Raw genomic sequence first — 22,283 nt, 5'->3', positions numbered from 1 at the left:
TTCTTATAGGTGCATTTCGACTGCAGATAGTGGCCTGAGACTGACTGATGGCTGCCGTTTGAGTTTCAGCCATGCAGTGCCACATTTACACAACCCAAAAGAGTGTGTGTGTGCGTGTGCGTCCGTGCATGCCTGCGTGCACAGGCATGTACTCTCACCCATGTTTACAGCTTCTTTCCTAGCAGTTAAGTTCATAAAATCATAAAGCAAAGAAGGAGGCCATTCAGCACGTGGAGCCTATCCTAATGCAACTCATAGTCAGATTCTGTTGATAATGCTCCTGTGAAAAGCCTTGGGTCATTTTACTAAGTTAAAGGCACTATTTGAATGCAAACTGTTGTTGCATACTCTTTAAAAGAGCTATCCAATTAATTCTACTTCCCTGCTTTTTCTCCATAGCACCACACATTTTTCCTTTTCCAGTATAAGTCCAATTCCCTTTTAAAAGTTACTATTCAATCTGCTTCCACTACCCATTCATTGCAGTGCATTGTTTTAAATCCTTTTGTTTTGAGCTGGTGTCTTTAAAAGTTGTATGATATTCAAGCATTTAATACATGCCCCCTGACACTCAGTGTCAATGCCATTTAACAATGGTAGATATCACAGTCAAGTCTTATTTAGCCCTCGCCTACGATCTGCACAAGTGCACTCCGAGCAGAGATCAGTGGATAGCAATCAGGAGCAGAAGCCCTGGCCGATTCTCCCTTCCTTAATCCAGGGGTGCCAAGGCCATCAGCAGAGCTCTGCCATCATGCCAGGACAGCTGTGACCAACTATTGCACTTTGGACGATAGACGGAATCTGGAACCTCCTCCTTCGAAAAACTGGTTGAGCCATCAAGGGCAGTTAATTCTGTTGGGATTACTATTTTGATATCTAGGAATGCAGCATTGATGGCGAGAGAAAACTGAAGATGCTAATCTTTTCTCTCCAACAATACTTTGAACCCAGTCATAATTTGTCAGTCAAAATAAACCAATTAATTAAAATGACATGAATGATAATAGTTTAACGTTTCTCCACAAAGTAAAATAGTGCATATTTTCACCAGTGAGACTGAGAGGATAATCTATAAGCAATAAATTTAAAAATCAGCTACAGTCAGCGCCATGTGAGAAACAAAACTCATTTTATAGATAAGCCAGTGAGTGCTAAATATTCCATACATAGCACTTCCATGCATATGGGTTTGAAACTAAATTTACATGAATGTTATGCTCATCAAGGTAAAGGATCTTAGTGCTAGAGTCTGAATACTCAAGGTTATATTTTCACCTGTGAAAATAAATTTATTAATAGGTTAGAATAATGACCATTAGAGAATAAATCCTTTACTTCAATGGCAAGTACCTCCAATTTAGATGTGTATAATTAGATGCAGAGTAAAGTTCTGGGGGGTAATTCTGCCTTGTGGAACAGTGAGATAGCAAATCAGCAGCCATTTTCCATCTCACCAATTGTTAATTCCACTGGTGTGTGCCACTTGTTATCACCTGTTTTATACTATTGTACAAAGTCATCATTGCCTCTCCCCCCCCCGCCCCTGTTATGCACCCCCTCCCAGTGCACTTCAGCCCCAATCCCAAAGGAATGCCTCCTCCAACAATAGTATAGCATTTTCCCCCTTTCCCACATCAAACATCCCGTGGCTTTTTAGAGTAACATGGCCAGCTAGTGTTGAATTTTGTAAGCTTGCCCACTGTCTAAAAGGCACAATTCACTTGCCTGGATGGGTGCAGCTCCAACAATACTCAAGAAGCTCAACGTAATCCAGGAAAAAGCAGCCCGCTTGATTGGCACCCCATCCACCACCTTCAACATTCACTCACTCTACCACCATCGCACAGTGTGTACCATCTACAAGATGCACTGCAACAACTCACCAGGGCTACTTCAACAGCAGCTTACAAACCCACCTCGAAGGACAAGGGCAGTGGACACATGGGAATGCCACCATCTGCAAGTTCTCCTCCAAGTCACACACTTGGAAATATATCACCGTTCCTTCAGCCGCACTGGGACAAAACACTGGAACTCCCTATCTAACAGCACTGAGAGTACCTATGCCACACGGACTGCAGTGGTTCAAGGAGGTGACTCACCACTCAAGGGCAATCTAAGATGGGTAATAAATGCTGGCCTTGCCAGTGCCATCCATATCCCATCAATTAATATAGAGTATTTAAATAATATAGTACATCAAGTCAGCAATGAATATCAACACAATATAAAGCCTTCAATATATTCTTTAAATAACTTTGTGAAAGTATGAGGGGCATTTTCACAGTTGGCAACCTACACAAGTGTAATGAGATCAGATAGTCTGAATCTTAGCCAGGCAGCTCCATACAGCTCTGGATAAAGGACTATTCCTTTGCTATCCATGTGCACCTGCGCTTTCTCAGAGGGGTAACTCTTATTTCTGTTTCACTTCAGTTTTACTGGTTCCCTCTTATTTTGAAATCGTTTCCTATTCCAAAGGGATTAGTTGTATCCCTAGAGTATCTCGTATTCCATCTCCCCTAGGTTACACATCTGCATAGATCAGCAATAAATTAATATGAAAATGGATATTTTGACAATTATGGGCACATAAGAAATGACTTTGTTCATTTTAGGTTCACTTCATGTTGAATTATGCATTTGTCTGCAGTTTGAATGCAGAAGGACATTTTTAAGGAAGAAATATGCGGCAGAATTGTACAAGAACATTTCACAATTAAAAAATTGTAATTATGTGACATTTCAATTCAATTAAATATTTGCCTCAATTATCCAATTTATTATAACCTTGATTTTTCTGTACTATATTAAAATAACTCCCTTCAGAGGTTAAAGTGCTGCAAAACCTTCATGTCCCCTAATTTTCTTTATGATGTGCACTGTGGAAACCTGGACATTTACAATCACAGAATCACAGAATTGTTACAGTTCAGAAGGAGGCCATTTGGCCCATCGTGTCTGCACCTGCTCTCCAAATTCACTTATTGCCATTTCCCCGCCTTCTTGACGTAAACCTGCACATTCTTCCTGTTCAGATAACAGTTTAATTCCCTTTTTGAAAGCCTCGATTGAACCTGCCTCCATCACACTCTCAGGCAGCGCATTCCAGACCTTAACCACTCACTGCGTGAAAACATTTTTCCACTTGATACTTTTACTTTTTTGCCAATCACTTTAAATCTTTGCCCTCTCGTTCTCGATCCTTTCATGAGTAGGAACAGTTTTTCCCTATCCACTCTGTCCAGACCCCTCATGATTTTTAATATCTCTATCAAATCACCTCTCAGCCTTCTCTTCTCCAAGGAAAACAGTCCCAACTTCTCCAATCTATCTTCATAACTGACGTTCTTCATCCCTGGAACCATTCTGGCAAATCTTTTCCTATACTCTCTCCAATGCCCTCACATCTTTCCTCAAGTGCGGTGCCCAGAACTGGACGCAATACTCCAGCTGAGGCTGAAATAGTGTCTTATACAAGTTCAACATAACGTCCGTGCTCTTGTACTCTATACCCCTATTAATAAAGCCTAGAATACAGTCTGCTTTATTAACGGCTCTCTCAACCTGCCCAGACACCTTCAATGATAAATAATAAAAGCAACATACTGCAGATGCTGGAAATCTGAAATAAAAACAAGAAATGATGGAAATAGCAGGTCTGGCAGCATCTGTGGAGAGAGAAGCAAAGTTAACATTTCAGGTCAGTGGCCCTTCATCAGAACTGGCAGAGACTAGAAATGTAATAGGTTGTAAGCAAATAAAGCGGGGTGGGGCAAAAGATAACCAAAGAGAAGGTGTTGCTAGGACAAGGTCACAGAGGATAACTGACCAGAAGGTCATGGAGCAAAGGCAAACAGTATGTTAATGGTGTGCTGAAAGAGAAAACGGCAGTGGAGAGAGGGTGTTAATTTTCAAAAAAATTAGAACAACCTGGCCCAAAGCACAAAGCACAAAAAAAACAGTGGATAGGCACATGCTTAAAAAATGAATGATGAAACAAAATGAAATAAAACAAACAAATAACAAAAGAAAAAAAGAAAAAATAGCTAAAAATAAAAAGGGGGGCCTGTCATGCTCTAAAATTATTGAACTGAATGTTCAGTCTGGCAGGCTGTAGTGTGCCTAATCGGTAAATGAGATGCTGTTCCTCGAGCTTGCATTGATGTTCACTGGAACACTGCAGCAATCTCAGGACAGATATGTGGGCATTAGAGCAGTGGGGTGTGTTGAAATGACAAGCAACCGGAAGCTTTCATGCTTTTGGACTGAGCGGAGGTGTTCCGCAAAGCGGTCACTGCAATCTACGTTTGGTCTCCTCAATGTAGAGGAGACCACATTGTGAGCAGTGAATACAGTATACTAAATTGAAAGAAGTATAAGTAAATTGCTGCTTCACCGAAAGGAATGTTTGGGGCCTTGGATAGTGAGGAGAGAGGAGGTAAATGGGCAGGTATTACACCTCCTGCGATTGCAGGGGAAGGTGCCATGGGAAGGGGACGAGGTGTTGGGGGCAATGGAGGAGTGGAACAGGGTGTCGCGGAGGGAACAATCCCTTCAGAATGCTGACGGGGAGGGGAGGGGAGGATGCGTTTGGTAGTGGCATCACGCTGGAGGTGGCGGAAATGGCAGAATATTATCCTTAGGATGTGGAGGCTGGTGGGGTGGAAAGTGAGGACAAGGGGAACCCTGTTACAGTTCTGGGAGGAAGGGGAAGGGGTAAGGGTAGAGGTGTGGGAAATGGGCCGGACACGGTTGAGAGCTCTGTCAACCACAGTGGGGGGAAACCTCAGTTGAGGAAAAAGGAAGACATATCAGAAGCGCTGTCGTGGAAGGTAGCATCATCAGAGCAGATGCCTCGGAGACGGAGAAACTGGTTGAATGGAATGGAGTCCTTCCAAGAGGCAGGGTGTGAAGAAGCCTGGTCGACATAGCTGTGGGAGTCGGTGGGCTTATAATGAATATTAGTAGACAGCCTATCCCCAGAGATGGAGACAGAGCAGTTGAGGGAGGGAAGGGAAGTGTTGGAGATGGACCATGTAAAGGTGAGATAAGGGTGGAAATTAGAAGCAAAGTTGATAAAGTTTTCCAGTTCGGGGCAGGAGCAGGAAACGGCACCGAAACAGTCATCAATGTACAAGAAAAAGATTTGGGGGAGGGGGCCTGAGTAGGACTGGAACAAGGAATGTTCGACATAACCCACAAAAAGACAGGCATAACTCGGACCCATGCGGGTATCCATAGCAACGCCTTTTACTTGAAGGAAGTGAGTGGAGTTGAAGGAGAAGTTGTTCAATATGAGAACAAGTTTAGCCAGGCTGAAGGAGGGTGGTGATGGATGGGGACTGGTTAGGTCTCTGTTCAAGGAAGAAGTGGACAGCCCTCAAAACGTCCTGGTGGGGGATGGAGGTGGAGAGAAATTGGTCATCCATAGTGAAGAGGAGGCGGTTTTGTCCAGGAAACTGCCACCTTCAATGACTAATGCACATATACAACCTGGTTCCTCTGCTTCTGCATCCCCTTTAGAATTGTACCCTTTATGTTATATATAATAAATAAGAGCAAAATACTGCGGATGCTAGAAACCTGAAATAAAACAGGAAATACTCAGCAGGTCTGGCAGCATCTGTGGAGAGAGAAGCAAAGTTAACGTTTCAGGTCAGTGACCCTTCTTCAGACCTAGCAGATATTAGAAATGTGAAAGTTTTTAAGCAAGTAAAGTGGGGGAGGGGGCAAGAGATAACAGAGGAGAAAGTGTAGATAGGACAAGGTCACAGAGAATAACTGACCAGAAGGTTATGGAGCAAAGCCAAACAATATGTTAACGGTGTGTTGAAAGACAAAGCATTAGTACAGATAGGGTGTTAATGGACTGAAAACTGAACAGCTACAAGCACAAACATGAAAAAAACAGTGGGTAGGCAGACTGAACAAACTAAAAAAAATAAATTACCCTTTATGTTATATTGTCTCTCCATGTTCTTCCTACCAAAATGAATCACTTCACATTTCTCCTCATTGAACTTCATCTGCCACCTGTCGGCCCATTCCACTAATTTGTCTTTGTCCTTTTGAAGTTCTGGACTATACACAATTGTTCCAAGTTGTATCATCTGCAATCAGATTATTTTTTTTTGACCATTATTATCAGAATCTATGAATGGTGAGAGCAAACCTAATGGTTAACAGCTACCCATTCATGGAACTCTACTTACGCTGCAGTGAATTTGCCCATGGTTGACGCTGATGCTGCTGAGGTCTAATTGTAGGAGGAAACCTTGAAGTTCCACAGCCAACAAACACAGCACTTATGCCAGCATTGTGTCTGCTGGTACCCCTACCAGAATTTATTAGGTAAATGGGAGGACACCGCACCTGCATGGGCCCAGTGGGAAGAAGTACCCACATGCCCCATAGTAGCAGAAATCTAGGCTGGCACTCGCCCTTTTCCCATGAGCCTGGCATTGCTTTGATAGGTCCCAAAGCAAGAAAGCTGTTATTGGGTTCTGCTCATCTCTGTCAAAACTGGTCACTATTTATGGATCATACTATAATGCAAAGATAACGCCTGGCTTCCTTTTTCCACTATAAAACACCTTGTTAAACCTCTCTCTCCTGCCTCCTCCATCTTTTTTTAAATTCATTCATGGGATGTAGGCGTCACTGGCCAGGTCAGCATTTATTGCCCATCCCCAATTGCCCTAGAGAAGGTGGTGGTGAGCTGCCTTCTTGAACCGCTGCAGTCCATCTGGGGTAGTTATACCCACAGTGCTGTTAGGAAGGGAGTTCCAGGATTTTGACCCAGCGAGTGTATGGAACGGCAATATAGTTCCAAGTCAGGATGGTGTGTGACTTGGAGGGGAACTTGCAGGTGGTGATGTTCCCATGTATTTGCTGCCCTTGTCCTTCTAGTTGGCAGAGGTCGTGGGTTTGGAAGGTGCTGTCTAAGGAGCCTTGGTGCGTTGCTGCAGTGCATCACTTCCAAAATGTGTGAGGAGCTCATGGACTTCTTTGTACCTAAGATTGATACCATCCATTCAGCTACTTCTGCTTCTTCTGTCCCTTTCCCTAGCCCACTGGGCCAAGCTTTCTCTAAAACTCCCCCTGCCTTCTCCTGAATTCACATCTTTCTCTGTTTCCTTCCTATTTCTCCTCATGCCCTCTTCAAGCTCAGCTTGTCCATGAGACCTACTGCTATCTCGATCCTATTCCTACTAAACTCCTGACCATCCAACTTCCCTTCCTGGTCCCCATATTAACTGATATTGTTAGCAGTTCTCTCTCCTCAGGTACTGCTCCCCTCTCCTTCAAATCTGCCATCATCACCTGTCTTCCTCAAAAAAGCCACCCTTGCAAATACCAGCTTATCTCCAACCTCCCTTTCCTCGATAAAGTTCTTTAATGTGCTATTGCCTCCCAAATCTGTGCCCACCTTTCCCAGAACTCCATGTTTGAATCGCTTTAATCAAGTTTCTGCCATTGCCACAGTACCAAAATGGCTCTTATCAAAGTCACAAATAACATTCTATGTGACCTTGACAAAGGCAAACTATCCGTCCTCGTCCTTCTCGACCTGCCTGCAGTCTTTGACATATTTGACCACACCATCCTCCTTCAACGCCTCTCCACATCGTCTAGCTGGGTGGGATTGCACTCACCTGGTTCTATTCTTATCTAATCATCATCACAGCGGCATAGTGGTGCAGTGGTTAGCACTGCAGCCTCACAGCTCCAGCGACCCGGGTTCAATTCTGGGTACTGCCTGTGTGGAGTTTGCAAGTTCTCCCTGTGTCTGTGTGGGTTTCCTCCGGGTGCTCTGGTTTCCTCCCACATGCCAAAGACTTGCAGGTTGACAGGTAAATAGGCCATTATAAATTGCCCCTGGTATAGGAAGGTGGTAGGGAAATATAGGGACATGTGGGGATGTGGTAGGAATATGGAATTAGTGTAGGATTAGTATAAATGGGTGGTTGATGGTCGGCACAGACTCGGTGGGCCGAAGGGACTGTTTCAGTGCTGTATCTCTAAATCAAAAAAATCTAAATCGAAACACCCGAAATGGCTTCTCTTCCTGCTCCTTCGCCATTACCTCTGGTACCTTTCAAGGACCTATCCTTGGGCTCTCCTATTTCTCATTTAACTGCTGCCCCACGGTGACATCGTCCAAAAACATGTCAGTTTCTACATGTATGCTGACAACATGCATCTCTACCTCACGGGTTCTCCACTGACTCTAGCTAAATATTTGGAACATTAAAGCTATTTTCTTCAGTCCTCACCACAAACTCGGTTCCCTAGCCACCGACTCCATCCCTCTTCCTATTAACTGTCTGAGGCGGAACCAGACTGCTCACAAACTTCGTATCATATTTGACCCCGAGATGAGCTTCCGACCACATATCCAAGGCACCAGCAAGACCACTTACTTCCACCTCCACAGCATTATCTGATTCTACCTCTACTTCAGCTCATCTGGTGCTGAAACCCTCATTCATGTTTTTGCTACTTCTAGGCTTGACTATTCCAATGCCCTCTTTGCAGGCCTCCCATCTTCCATACATGTAAACTTGCACTCATCTAAAACTCTGCTGCCCATGATATAACTTGCACGAAGTTCCGTCACTCATCACCCTTAGTTTAGTTTAGTTTAGTTTAGAGATACAGCACTGACTCAGGCCCTTCGGCCCACCGAGTCTGTGCCGACCATCAACCACCCATTTATACTAATCCTACACTAACCCCATATTCCTACCACATCCCCACCTGTCCCGATATTCCCCTACCACCTACCTATACTCGGGGCAATTTATAATGACCAATTAACCTATCAACCTGCAAGTCTTTTGGCTGTGGGAGGAAACCGGAGCACCCGGAGGAAACCCACGCAGACACAGGGAGAACTTGCAAACTCCACACAGGCAGTACCCAGAATTGAACCCGGGTCGCTGGAGCTGTGAGGCTGCGGTGCTAACCACTGCGCCACTGTGCCGCCCCATTGTGCTCACTCACCTACTTCGGCTCCCAGTCCAACAATGTCTTGATTTTAAAATTCTCATCCTTGTTTTTAAATTCCTTCGTGAGCTTGCTTCTACTATCTCTGGAACCTCCTTCAGCCGTACAGCCCTCCGACTTCTCTGCATTCATTCAATTCTGGTCTCTTGAGCAGCCCTGATTTTAATTGCTCCACCATTGGTGACTGCGCCTTCAGCTACCAAGGCTGTAATCTCTGAAATTCTCCCCTAAACCTCCTGCCTCTCTGCTCCTTTAAGGCGCTGCTTAGAAGCTTTTGGTCATCTGTCCTAATATCTTCTAATGAGGCTTAGTGCCAAATGTTGTTTGATGATGCTTCTGTGAAGTGCCGTTGGATGTTTTACTACTTAAAGATGCTAAATAAATGCAATTTGTTGTTCTAGGAAATTTGAAAAGAAAGTTCCTTGCCAGGCCTGGACACTAATCAGTGGCACCCATTGGCATCCCTGGCAAAGCCAGTACTCACCCACCTTACTAGCTGCTCCTTTCTTAAAATTCATTTGTGTAATTTGAGCACCGCCAGCAACACCAGCATTTATTGTCCATCCATACTTGCTCCAAGTTGGTGGTGTGTCTTCTTCTTGAATGTGTTCTCCAATGCTGTAGTGGTTTGAGACCAGGCCACTTCAGAGAGCAGTTGAGACTCAATCATGTTGGTGTGGAGTCACAATAGGTCAGGATTAGGCCGGCAGATTTTCTTCCCTAAAGGACATTGGTGAACCAGTTAGGTTTTCACAATAATCCAACAGATTTACACTGATCCCAGCCTTTTATTTCCTGGCTTGCAAAATGAATTCAAGCTGCCATGGTGAGTCTTGAACTCTCGTTTAGTGGATTACTTGTTCAGTAACACAACCACTATGCAACACTGGAGCAGTGAGTCTGCATCCTCTGGCCCTGTCCAAACCCAATATCTGCATTGAAGGAGACAGACAGCAGTCCAAGAAATCACAGAACCGTGGGTCTACCCCATTTCCTTGGAGATTCCTCTGGTTTCCCATTGAAGTTACGATGGGCGAGGCCAGTAGAAACTCTGTGAAATTTTGAAGCCAGAATATCCACTGGAGGGATAACTATTTTTTGCCACCTGTAAGATGCAGTTCACTATCAGAATTCTAAAGTAAAGTGAGTTAATTATAAGTTAAATGATCTTGGCAAGTCTGGGTAAGGATTTTGTCTTTAGCATCTACGCATTAATACAGCCTAGGAGGAGCAGAGAAAAAAAAATCCAGCAGGGACTACTGTACACCAATAGCAGAAACTGCTGCATTTCCAGCCATTGAAGTAACTGGAAGATAAATCCAGTAGTTCGATAAGGGTGTGTGACCCTCCCAACCAGATCTTCTTTTCGGCACCTTGTCCACACAGTGGGGTAAAGATTGAAATCTCTGCTTCTATCTTCAGTTCTTCACTGATAAAAATATCTTGTGAGGAACGGCATTCCTTCATTGCTGCTTAGTTTACCAGGTTGCAGATGAGCTTTTGAGTTTCTTTGAGATTTCACCTGGCTAATATCCTCATCTGAGCAGATTCTAATAAGCTTTTTGAGAGAAGGCTCAGTAAAACAAAAAGGAATGTAGTGAGTGCTGGTGAAATTCTTTACAGAGAAAGGAACATAGGCCAGATTTTTACCAGTCCAGTGGAGGCAGTAATGGAGGTGGGTGGGCCGGTAAAATAGCATTTGCCCATGTCGGGCAGACACCCCGACATCGTCCTGCCATCAGTCGATTTTTCCAAAAGCGGCCGTGTGCTGGATCACGGGCTGACAGATTAGAGGTGGGTAGACACTTAAGACCCTTGAGGAGCCAATGAAGCAGGATTTTCCCAGGTGATTTTAATCTTACCAGCGACGAATGGGAAGCGCGGAGGTTCGGAGGCTCGGAGCTATCAGCACCAGGAGGGTTGAGATTACAAATGGAAGGTCTGTGAACCTGTTTGCAATGTGTTCCCTCAACCAAGCCAATCTATCACTTTTGGAAGCACTGCAGAGGGTGGGACCAAAGTGATTTGCTGCTACTGGAAAAGTGTCTCCCTGGTGCTAAGGACACACAGGATAGGATAAAAGTTCCAATGCAGTGGAGGCTTCATCTGCGATGGGGTTATTGTTTTCAGACTCTGACTCCGCCAGTGAGGAGGAAAGCGGTGCAGACAGACATGCAGCCACGTAGTGCAGCTATGCAGTGGCCAGAGGAGCTCCGTGGTCTGAAGCTATTGGATGTGTACATGGAGGGCTCATGGGGAAACTAGGGCAGTCTGGACACAGAAGGTGCTACCCAACTCAATGGGTGTACAAGCAAAGGCTCAGCTTCATCGAGATGTCCAAGCACCAATGCCTATGCAGACTGCGTCTTTCCAGGCGAGTGGTGGCTCGACACCCTCCAGGACAAAGCAACATGCTTGATTGGCACACGATCCACAAACATTCACTCCCTCCACCACCGATGTACAGTGGCAGCAGTGTGTATCATCTACAAGATGCACTGCATCTACAAGATGCACTGCATCAACGCACCAAGGCTCCTTAGACAGCACTGTGGGTGTACCGACCCCACATGGATTGCAGCGGTTCAAGAAGGCGTCTTGCCACCACATTCTCAAGGGCAAGGAGGGATGGGCAATAATTGCTGGCCTATCCAGTGACGCCCACATCGCATGAACGAATAAAAAAAAGTGGAGTTGAATCCTAAGATCAACCATGATCGTTTTGAATAGCAGAGCAGCCTTGATGGGCCATATGGTCTGCTCCTGCTCCTATTTCTTGTATTCTTGCATTCATCCCCCCAGATGAGGATTAATCAGTGATTTGTAAATTGTTATGACCGACCGCTCTAGTCACAGCCTCCAATCAAAATAAACGATTCTGATTGTGGTGGGAGATACGTACTGTTAATTGTACTGTCAATCCCATCCCTCTACAGATTGCCTAACATATCATTTTAAACTTTCCAAATAAAAAAAAGACCCAGTCATATTGTATCATCTATTAACCCCAAATGAGGCTAACCAAACCCAGTGTCTTTAAATCAACAAATTAACTGTTTAAGTTAAAAAACTAAATTCTTAAACACTATGAAGATATAAACAACATTCAAAATAGAAAAGATTAGAGTCCTTGCAAATTTATAGTCCAATATTGCTTGAAGTCCTCACAGTCGCCCGATGGGGGGAAAAAAAGGTTCTTCAACAGCAGAACAGTCCGTAGTCTAATTCCAGCAGTAAGTGATGCTTTCCTTCTGCAGCGATGGATATCCACAATTAACAACTTGCAAACACTTTCAATAGAATCAATCTGACTTTAGAGTTTTTAAGGGATAAAAGATTGTCACAGCCTCACTTCCCTTCCTTCAGTTTAAATTATCAGAGCTTTCTGTTTTGGCCTGACTTTTTTTTCGGATTTTGAGAGATAATAATAAATAAACAGACTAAATCCTCTTCCTTCAGTTTAAATGGCTGAGAGCTCTTCTTTCAGGTGTTAAAACCAGCTGTCTGTATGTTTTTTGTTAGAACAGACTGTCTTCAACTAAAAAGCCAGTTCAAAATTGAATTGTAACAAATGTATTGCTTGATGTTCAGTCTAAGTGGCTGTATCCAAGGTAACGAGAATGCACCCTTTGAATCGCAGTCTCCAAATGGCTGTTTCCAACGGCAACCAAAAATGCACTTTCTCCAACTCTTGAGGTTTGCTCGTTCTTAAAGCAGTACTGATCCTTTGCAAGTCTTAAAGGCACACCACATATTCCCAGAAAAAAATAACTACAGGATCATAATAAAATGTTTAGCATAACCTCCTTACTTTTGTACCCTGTGCTTCTATTTATTCAGCCAAGGAGCCAGTATGTTTTTTTTTAACAACCTTATCAACTTGCTTTTTTCATCTTCAAAGATGTTCCTGTTCCTGCAACTCTTTAAGTGCGAGCATTAACCCTTTAATTTTGAAAGGCTTAGAGGGATTTAGTGTAAGTGCATTCAGCATTCATACATGTACAGTGGGAAAATAAACCCAATAGCATTTCCTATGTGACATAATTTTGCATGGCACCATCTCAGTGCAGAGCTTCCCTAGAAGTGAACGCAGCAGTGGTAGTGCTACAGAACCAAAGCCCTGATTTGGGTCTTGTCCAGGAGCTTTTCCTCTCAAAATTAACTCTAACTACTTTGCTTTACATGTTAAATTAAGAAGCATCACTTAGCTTTAAGGAATTGCTTGTGCACCCTTCCTTTTTTGATCTTTTTTATTTATTCTTGGGATGAGGACCTTGTTGGAAAGGCCTTTATTTCTCATCCCTAGTTGCCCTGAGAAGGTGGTGGTGGGCCTTCTTAAACCACTGGTAACTATTTGATACAACTAAGTTGCCTACAGGATTACTTCAGAGGGCAGTTAAGAGTCAACTACATTGGTGTGGGACTGGAGTCACATGCAGGACAGACTAGGTGAATCAGTTGGGTTTTTATGACAATTTGACAGCTTCATGGTCACCTTTACGGATACCTTTTCTGAGTTTAGGTGGATGGTAGCATCGTGACAATGTTACTTGATTTAGTATCCTAGCAGCCTCACTAGTGCTCTGGGCACATGAGTTCAAATCCCATCATGGCAGCTAAGGGAATTTAAATTCAGTTAATTAATAAATCTATTGTTAAAAGCCCATCTGGTTCACTAATGTCTTTTAGGGGAGGTGATCTGCTGGCCTACATGTGACTCTAGATCTATGCTAATGTAGTTGACTCTTAACTGTCCTCTGAAATGGCCGAGCAAGCCACTCAGTTGTATGTAGCTCACCAACCTGTTCAAGGGCAATTAGGGATGGGCAGCAAATGCTGACCTTGCCATATCCCAAGAACGAATAAAAAATAATCTAAGTTGAGTTCAAATTCTCATGGTGGGATTTGAATTCAAGCTCTCTGCATGGTTAATGTAATATTACTTGATCCTTTGGTGTGTGATCTATTATAAGACTCGCAAGACTACAAATAATATTCAAAGTAAATGTGGATCTTATTATAATTTACCTGGAGCTACATCTAAACACGTCTTGCTCTGTTGGGCCCCACCCACAACTAGTTAGTCATATGTGACACAGCATCACTTCCTCTGGTGATCTTCACTTATAATTCCTTAAGCTGGTCTGCTCTTAAGGTCGTCCCACAACAATTAGTGCAGGTCTGGGTTACTAATCCAGTAATATATCCAGTAATATGTCCAGTAATATGTCCTCAGTACCTTGCTCTACGGCAGCGAGGCCTGGACAACGTATGCCAGCCAAGAGCGACGTCTCAATTCATTCCATCTTCGCTGCCTTCGGAGAATACTTGGCATCAGGTGGCAGGACTATATCTCCAACACAGAAGTCCTTGAAGCGGCCAACATCCCCAGCTTATACACACTACTGAGTCAGCGGCGCTTGAGATGGCTTGGCCATGTGAGCCGCATGGAAGATGGCAGGATCCCCAAAGACACATTGTACAGCGAGCTCGCCACTGGTATCAGACCCACCGGCCGTCCATGTCTCCGTTATAAAGACGTCTGCAAACGCGACATGAAATCGTGTGACATTGATCACAAGTCGTGGGAGTCAGTTGCCAGCATTCGCCAGAGCTGGCGGGCAGCCATAAAGACAGGGCTAAATTGTGGCGAGTCGAAGAGACTTAGTAGTTGGCAGGAAAAAAGACAGAGGCGCAAGGGGAGAGCCAACTGTGCAACAGCCCCAACAAACAAATTTCTCTGCAGCACCTGTGGAAGAGCCTGTCACTCCAGAATTGGCCTTTATAGCCACTCCAGGCGCTGCTTCACAAACCACTGACCACCTCCAGGCGCGTAGCCATTGTCTCTCGAGATAAGGAGGCCCAAAAGAAAGAATATAACCAATACACCACTGTACCCAACAGAGTTTTGCCTAACTCTGTGATATTGAAATTCTCCATAGCCATCCCATTACAATTCCTTGTATCTTTTCTTCTTTTCTTATTGAATGTTTGCCCTGTTGTCTTCCATATGAAGAGCATCATTCTGTACCTGCCATCAAAACACTGTTGCCAACCTTTGAAGAATTTGTTTACGCCCAAGGTTACCTTGTAGCTTGAAAACAATTCTTAATTAAAGCTATCCTACAATACAGTCATCACCTGAGGCAGAATTTATTCCCCTCTCCCTCCACTAGTTTAAAAAGGAGAAATTTACATCCCAATTACCCCCTTTGGTTTAGTACATGATACTAGTTGAAAATTTGTAAGCACAGACTGCATGCAATGCATAGCAAATATGTATCACACTGCAAATAGAAGGCCACCATTGAAATATATGCAGTTTTATACTTAAGAGACAAACTGGTTGAAACAGTGAGGTGGATGAAGAAATATTACGATTGCAGATGGATTGTTCTTGTCCATTCACTGAGTCTGGTGACTGATTCAGTAAAATTAATGGTAGTTAAAAATTAACTGGAAGCATTGTACACCTTTTTCAATTTGAATCAAGTAAAGACTGTAATGTAAGTGGACTGAGCTCTTCAAAAGTGACCTTTTTTTCTGAGATCACAGGTGCCTGTTGTAACTGAGATGATCAGGAGATGGAAGTAGCCTCATCACACTCTCTCTATTTGTATATTTTTCCTACCTATATCCTAGCAGCAGAAAAGAGAAGGAAAAAGAGAAAGAGAAAAAGAAATAACAAACTGATATATTTCACAATGTAGTCGGACTCCTACTCAAAAGGTAAATTTTTAAAATTAAATGTATATACAAATTATTGCTGTAGAGCCGTGGGGAGCAGAAGCATTCTCCAACAACAGCAATCACCCTCCACCCCCACCCCACAACTTTATGGCATTGCCCCATTGTTGCTTGCCTCCCGGAAGCTTATCTCAGACTTACTGTTGGCAAGGCAAGCAGCCTAAAATCCACAAAAACTAAACTGGATGAGCAGCTTGTGGGGACAGAACACCAAAAGAATGGAAGTGAGGCCCAAGGTCCAATTGCAGGCTCACCCTGGCCCTCTCAGCTGGGGAGTGCACTGCTTGCAAAAAGGGGCCCAGAAAAGTTCTACCCCTGAGTGCAAACCACTTCATGTGGAACTGGAGCCACATGCAGGATAGACCAGGTAGTCGTGTCCTTGAAGGGTTTTAAACAACAATCTGGCAGCTTTCATACAGTAACTACCCTATCACAGCTGAACATGCATTCAGCAGCAGGAAGGATCCCCCAACCAGTGCTATTCCAAGCCATCTTATCCACTTTTAAGTTAGTTGTTGATCGAGTGAGTTAATAGACATCTTTGGTGGTTTGTACTGCTATTTAAAGTTGGTGAAGTCTACAGGGAGTGGTGTGGCATGTGGTGAAGGCTTTGGTTCTCACTATCCCCTTGACATACAGCATGATTGGTCAAGCTTTTGAGGTCAATTTTTTTTTTGCTGGTGCCACCTACAAATTACCAGATGTATTGAATTCAGTTTCACAAGTTATCATGCTGGGATTTGAAATCATGACCTGTGGGTTGTCAGTCTACTGTTACAACTGATAGGTCATTATATCTGTTGGCTTAGAGATGCCAGGCACTGAGGAAACCATTGGGGACAGTGACAGGTTTTGAAGATGGGGCAGGGGGTGAGATGATCTTTATCAAATTCGAAGGTCAGACAGATGCTGTTCTATTGTAGTAAGTAAACAAATGTCCAGTATCATCCTGAAGCTTAGGTTTCTCAGTAATACACCTTAGAGGGATTAACACAGTGAAAATCTTGCAACAAAGAAAAATGAATGATGCTTTTTATAATGCTGGTAATTTTATTTGTCCATTGTTTCTTTATTTCCCTGGAAGGTCTCTGTACAGTCACTTAATTTCAATTCTCATTTATTACTTATTGCTGTAATTTATCTCATTTATCTTAGCAGGTTTCAAATTCATATGAAACATTCACATTATGATAACATGGTGTTGCTTCAGATATAAGCAGTGCAGTGCTGCTCCACTGAATTAGTGGAGGCAGTAACTCAAAATAAGCCTGACATCGAATGCTTAATGGATTTCATTAACAAAGGCACATAATCAAGCAAACTGTCAAGTGTACTATTCTTTTTCAAGTTACACAACAAGAATGAAAGGAGAACAGATTAATTATATCAGATAAGTTACTAGTTTCAAAAAGAATGCACCAGATCTGGTTTAGGTTTGCCAATGAATGAGATTGCGGCTTGTTGGAGACTGATTCAAGGCTGTAATTTTCTTATATCGTGCCATTGAAATATCAATGCTGCAAACGTTGGCTGCCTAGTGCCTACATTTTCAGCCCTACAGGAGCTGTCTCCAATCCAAAATAGTGTCCACACCACACATGCACACTTCTGGTACAGGCTGTGTCAGAAACCATTTTGGGTAAGTCGATAATGTGGGCGCTGGGAGCGTGCGATGAAAGTATGCTGACTAAGCAGATCGTGACATCAGTCAGAATTTAACATTGATTTGACTCTAGCAAAGCCATTTTTGACCTCAATGCTCCCGCTAACGCCCTCTCTTAACCTCACACAGCTGAACATGCATTCAGCAGCAGGAAGGATTCCCCCCAACCATTGCTATTTAAAGGCATCATCAACCACTTTAGTTAGTTGCTGATTGATTTCTACTGGCTGTTGTTGAGTTAGTAGAAGTATTTGGCGGTTTGTGCTGCTCTTTGAAGTTGATGACATCTACAGGGAATGTTGTGGCATGTAGGGGGTGACGGCTTTGGTTCTCACTTCAAAGGTTCTGCTCAGACCCCAGTCATGGGTGCTGTAGTTTCTATCCCCCTTGGTGTACAGCATGATAGGGAGATTGAGCAGAGGTGAAACAGAGGACAAGCTACTCAAAGAGTGAGGAGGATGAGGGGAGAAGGGGTCTCAGCAGGAGGCCATATCCTCCCAGGGTATAAAAGAGCAATTCTCTTACACCGACCTCAGCGAGCAGCAGTGTGTGCAATGTCTCCATTTCACTAAGGAAGTACTCACTGAAATATGCCACCAGTCACAGGCAGACCTGCAGCCTTAGAGCAAGGTGACATCAACACTACCTGTGGCTGTGAAGATGACTGTGACTATGAACTTCTAAATGTTGGGCTCTTTCCAGGCTGGAGCAGGCGATATCTCCAACATCTCACAGTTCGCTGTCAATTGTTGTATGAGGGAGGTCACTGATGCTCGGTATGCATTTTCTCTTTCAAGAGAGAAGCAGGTGGAGCATGCACACAGCTTTGTCAGGATAGCGGACTTCCCTATGGTGCAGCATGTCATTGACAGCACACATGTCTCTTTGCAGGCACCTCATGTAAATCCTGAGATGTACCACAGCCACAAAGGGATTCCACTCCCTCAATTTCAACTGCTACTCGACCATACTCAGTGCATTATGCAGGTCAATGTCTGGTATCCCAGGAGCAGTTATGATGCCTTTATTCTGCGCCAGTCCGCTATATCATCAGCAGTTGAGCTGCCACATCAAACCAGAGGGTGACTAGCAGGCGACAAGGGCTATCCGCTATCTAGACCACTCAGAAGGAGCCCTGCAGAGTGTGTGTCACGATACATCATGGACTGCTGCATGCTGCACAACTTCGCCATCATGAGGACACAGCACTTGCCAGCAGGTTTACAGCGAGCAGCTGAGGAGGAGGAAGCGGGAAGAGGAGGAGGAAGGGAGGAGACAATTAACACATCTTCTCCAGCCCAGCTATCTGTGATCGGCATGTCCAACTGTGGTACCAGTGAATGCAATCCCCATTCCCCATTCAACAACAGTGCCACACCTTTCCATCCCTCCATGATTGGCCATCACAGCATTCTCTTGGCTACAATGCTGAAATAAAAGCCACCACAAGATAAACATTCCAAACCAACTTTATCAATCAAACTATTCAATATTTATTACAATGTTAACTAATCATCCCTGGACATTCCCTTAGTGTCTGCCTTCTTGGTGCCTTTGCATGTTCTAGTGCTCCTACACAGTGCTATCCCAGTGGCTGCAGCATAACTGGTGGAAAGATGCTGACTTTCAGTGGGGGGAGGCTTCAGATGGCCTTGGAGAACAACCTTGTTCAGCTTTAGCCCAAGAAGACCTGACTTCAGACTGCACTACCTGAGCATGAGCGCAGCAGTCTGGGCTGGCTGACAGGCAACAGCAGGGGCACTGGAAGAGTGACGGTGGTGGGAGGATGAATGCTGTGACCATGAGAGAGGTTCATGCTCCACAGAGCCACTGCCACTCGTCCACAGCCGTGCCTCAGCGATCTTAGTAAGCTATTGGGGGACAGATTGCTGGATTGCTGTGACACCCTGCAAGCTCCTTTGAGCACTGGTATCTGCAGCCATGATGGCAATAGTCTGAGGGGGAAGAGAAACAAGCTGAGAAAGCATGACTTCAGTCTGAGCTGCCACTGCAGCACCCAGGTGTTGGGTGACTCCTGCCTGAGATGCAAAGGAAGCTGAGACATCAGCGATCAGATGCTGCATCAGGGTTAGGTCCACAAGTGTGCGAATGAGTTGGCCACCACTTCCATGCTGGAAAGGATGAGCTCCAAGCTTGCATAAAGCCCTCTCTGCTCCTTAACAGTAACCACAGGCTTTCTGGCAGGCCTGCCAATGCACCAAGCATTTCATTTGCATATCAGCTTTTCTCTGTACGCAGTGAAATTCCTCATCTGAATCATCTGCACCAGAACTCGTGTGTGATTTCACCCTCCTATGAGCTGGCATCTGTGTTACCCTTTCCCCCACCCCGGCTTCAGGCCACTCATGCACGGTGTAAGATCTCACATTGTAGATCTGCTGTTGGAAATCTCTGGAAGAAACACTCAGCACTACTTTCTGGATTGCTCTTGTAAACTGAATCTTTATTATCAACTCCCTCTAGTGGGACACTGCGCATGCTACAGGGAGCATTTATGGTGGTCTCAAATGAACAATACATTACACCTGCTATCTCACCATGTGTAGATCGCGCCTCTCAGGTATCCTGCAAGATACGCACAGTGTCAGCATCTGAGCTGGTGGCTGTGAGTGTGAGATCGTGTGACGCTGTCGTTTCATTATCAGTCTCTTCTTGTTCTTCCAGCTCTTCCACCACTGCCTGGTCAGGTTGCATTTCTTGGGTATCTGAAAGGAGAAAGGCACAAGGGTAGAGTTGAGGTGAGGGATGGCGGGGAGGTTGATGTGGAACGAAAGTGGTGCATGCTTACATCATCTGCAGCTTGTAAATCAGAAGAGATTGTGGTATGAGGGGGAAGTGCAATGGGAGAAGAAATTTTAGATATGAGCATCCTGTCATCTTTGATGGTTTCAGCCCCACCACTGGCCATGGCCTTAGTCATGACATGATGATGAGCACCATCTCCTCCATCATGGTGAGGACATGCGACCAGTCTCTGTCTGCTGCCAGTTAGGTGCTGCTGCCAGCGGTTGTGAACCACTTTGTCCTGCAAGAGGGAGGGAAGTGTGTCATTGAGTGTAGTGCAATCTGTTTGGTTGATGTGCCTGGCATGGATGAGTAGCTAGCAGTGTGTGCAAGCTGTGAGAGGTGGATGTGAGGTTTGCAGCAGTGCTAAGTATGTGAGGGTTATGTGAAGTATAAGAATGTGAGGTACAAGTCATAATTGATAGAGATTGTTAGTAGGTGAGTGAAAAGGGGTGATGAAGAGAACAGTAAGCTCAAATTTATGGTCCTGCTGCTGAAATCGGTGGTGAGCGAAAACAACGGTGGCCTGCCCGCTCGGGCCACACGTCGCGGTTGCTCATTTAAATAGCTGGGGTGTATCACCCACCACGATGCTGTGGAGGGGACGGGCTGTCAATCCTGGACAATGGTATCAGCTGCCTTTGCGCAAGTGCTGACACCATATTTAAAAGGGCTTCGAGCCCTAACATTTCAATTTAAATATTTAAAGAGACATTGAAGGAAAAAAATTAAGAACATTTATTTTGTACCTCTGCCACCCCTCCCCAATAACCATAGAATTAATTACTTGCCCTCTCTCCCCCCCAAAAAAAAACTTAACCTTGTCCACTTGAGATTCCCCCAGCAAAGCGCATAAACGTTACGCCATAACCTTTCCCACCATCCCCTACACCAATGATATGACTTTGACCCCGCTCCCCACCACTCCCGCACTGAGAAACTTACCTGGTCCCCCATCCCCACCAGTGTTCCGCCTCAGTTCCCTGGACGATGATCACACCGGGACAAACGGTGGGAGTGTAAAGATAATTACTTTGTTTATTTTAATTAATTTAAATATTTAAATAGGGCTCCCGTCGCCGAGTGGCAGGTGGCGGGGGGGGGCAGCCATGAGGCCTCACTGCCGCTGGCAATATTGGGCCGGGCCTTTCTGGCATCAGGGTGAGTGGCGGCCCTCTTCTGGAGGCATTTTCAGGCCCCCCACCTGCCACAATCCCTGACGGTGGAGGTCAGTAAAATTCAGCCCAGTGTCTGAGGCTAATGTTTCATTTCGAAGGATATGGTATTTGAAGATGCATTTACTGACCTTGACCACTCGTGTGAGGTCATTGGACTTCTTACAGCACTGCATCCAAGTTGTTGGGGCTGGATTGCTGGCATTGACCATGATGACTATCTGCTCTCGCTGTCTATATAGTGTCTGTCTGGAGGGCCTCCTGATCCCCTGTGGATAAAGAATCTCTCTTCCCCTGTTCACCTTGTGCACCGAGTCCTCTAGTGCTGCATCAGAGAACCTGGGAGCACACTTTCTGCCCTGTTGTGCCATTTTCAGTTTTCTTCCTGCCCAGACAGTCTTCTCCAACCACTTACAGCACTTGCTACAGCCAGAAAGCACCTCTTCTTTAAGAAGTGTAGGCTTGCTTTAAATAACTAAGGCTAGTGTGAACTCATGCTAGCCATCCATGATTTTGCATCCCTTGCTCAGGCGTGCAACCACTCAGCTGCATGGTTAGCACTGGCTGCACACGACAATCATGTTAATGATCGACCGAGGCAACGGGCATGTGTTAATCATACATCACAAACCCTGCATCCATTTTCAAGAGCAATCCAATTTTCCCCCCCCAGGTTTTCCAATTGTTAATGTCCAGTTTACAGCATTACATCTGTGTATTGGTCCAAAAATGGTTAGATATAATATAATGTTGGCTCCTTGTTTATTTAGTCCAAAACATTCATTGATGGGTCTAGCCAGATTGGGTTCAAAGTCGACAGCACCTTGACTGGAGTATAACAAGAGAAATCTGCTTCTGTGCACATAAAACAACAGTGA

This window comes from Heterodontus francisci, chromosome 19, assembly GCF_036365525.1.
Source record: "Heterodontus francisci isolate sHetFra1 chromosome 19, sHetFra1.hap1, whole genome shotgun sequence".
Taxonomy (NCBI): domain Eukaryota; kingdom Metazoa; phylum Chordata; class Chondrichthyes; order Heterodontiformes; family Heterodontidae; genus Heterodontus; species Heterodontus francisci.
The sequence above is the reverse complement of the archived record's forward strand: the minus strand, read 5'-3'. Positions refer to the sequence as shown.